The sequence below is a fragment of the Amblyraja radiata genome, chromosome 7 (assembly GCF_010909765.2).
Source record: "Amblyraja radiata isolate CabotCenter1 chromosome 7, sAmbRad1.1.pri, whole genome shotgun sequence".
Taxonomy (NCBI): Eukaryota; Metazoa; Chordata; class Chondrichthyes; order Rajiformes; family Rajidae; genus Amblyraja; species Amblyraja radiata.
Window position 1 is genome coordinate 79,133,126 of NC_045962.1, and position 1,512 is coordinate 79,134,637.

Here is a 1,512-nt window from a genome sequence, read left to right on the forward strand (position 1 = left end):
CAGACAGCAGTACCTCTACGTGTCCACCAGGGGCGTCTCCCTCATGGTACTGGTGAAAGCTCGGGGCCTGCATGCCAAACCCGTAGCATTTTAGGCCACGGCCCAGAGCAGGCCCCAGGGGAAAATGCGCCACCCCCCAACAAACATCGTCCCTACAAGAACAAGGAACCAGAAACCGAAGAAAACAACAATGAAGACAGATAAGTATGGTTCCTACCATCACATAAAGGTTAAGGGTTGTACTAACAAGGGGTGGATGAATCATGCCTGGTTAGGAAGCTATCACTCTTGGTAGTTATATACCAAAAAAATAAATACAAGGGGAATAGAATTAATATCTAGCCACCAATTCACCAAGCACCCCAAGTGGTCTACCCTCCCACGATGGTGAATGTCGCACCATCGTTGATAAACCACTTGAGTATTTCACCAGGTATACCCATTCATGGGATTTGTAACTACTACCATGGATCCAAGGATACTTTATGGTAGACATCGACCTTGAAGATGCACACTATTCAGTACCTTCTCATATAAGTTTCGGATATACCGCAATTACCTGGATGGAGTAACCATGATGAGCGTTGCAGCATTTAAGTCAAAGTTATCCAGAATCAACTAGCCCTGACACTTAGAAACATTCCGTCATGGCATGTCTATATATTAACGACAAACTATCCTTGGATACAGCTTTAGCTGCATCGCTTCTCGGCCTTTTGGCTAAGATCAAGTGTAGTATCTGTTCTTATCAGTTTAATAATCTGATACGTCCCTTATCTAGGGACCATATATTAAATTGAATTTTGGAACAGGGAGATGGAATAGGGGCTTGCTCCGTCCACTCCACGCATCGAACCAGTATTGCAGTGCCTCTGGGAACGGTGCACAAAATATATATCCAGATATTTACGTTGACCATCCACAACGTTGTTATCTGGTATTCATTAAGACTATCAGTCATGGTGCATTAACCACCAATCAACTACGTGGCAAAGTAATTGGGATATAGCAGCATTACCAGCTACTGAACTTTGTACCTTTCCTATGAGCTGAGATAACAGTGTTCAAAACTATCTCCATACCTATAATATGGGGGCAAATGGATTAATCTGTAGTGTTATCATGGAATTTATCGGCAGGAAGGATTATGGTTGTACACTTCCACCTGTTTTGAGTAACATCTTATGTGTCCTGATGTGTTACTGAGCTTGTAATACTTAATGCCAATATGAATTGACTTAAACATATTATATATTAATTTACTTAATTCTAGTGAAGCATTTGCTCAGTAATCCACCAAATTTGCATGTTCGTTTATAAGATAACAACATCAGTGGTGGCATATACCAAACCACTTGGGCGGAGAACATCGATATTAGGTGACAATTTATTAACAATTGCAAACCGTATGTCGTCAAACATGTTTGACCATCAGTAACTCACCTATCAGGTGAGCTAAATACTGTAAACATACATTTAAACCAAAAATATTTGCTGAAATCACTAAGCAAT

General features: G+C 40.8%; 1 non-coding gene across 1 annotated transcript; it reads left to right on the plus strand.

The window, feature by feature from the left end:
• The first annotated feature begins 700 nt into the window (after positions 1-700).
• LOC116975683 lies at positions 701-892 on the plus strand. The gene has a single exon (XR_004412696.1). It is a non-coding gene; the product is annotated as a U2 spliceosomal RNA (small nuclear RNA).
• The last annotated feature ends 620 nt before the right edge of the window (positions 893-1,512 follow it).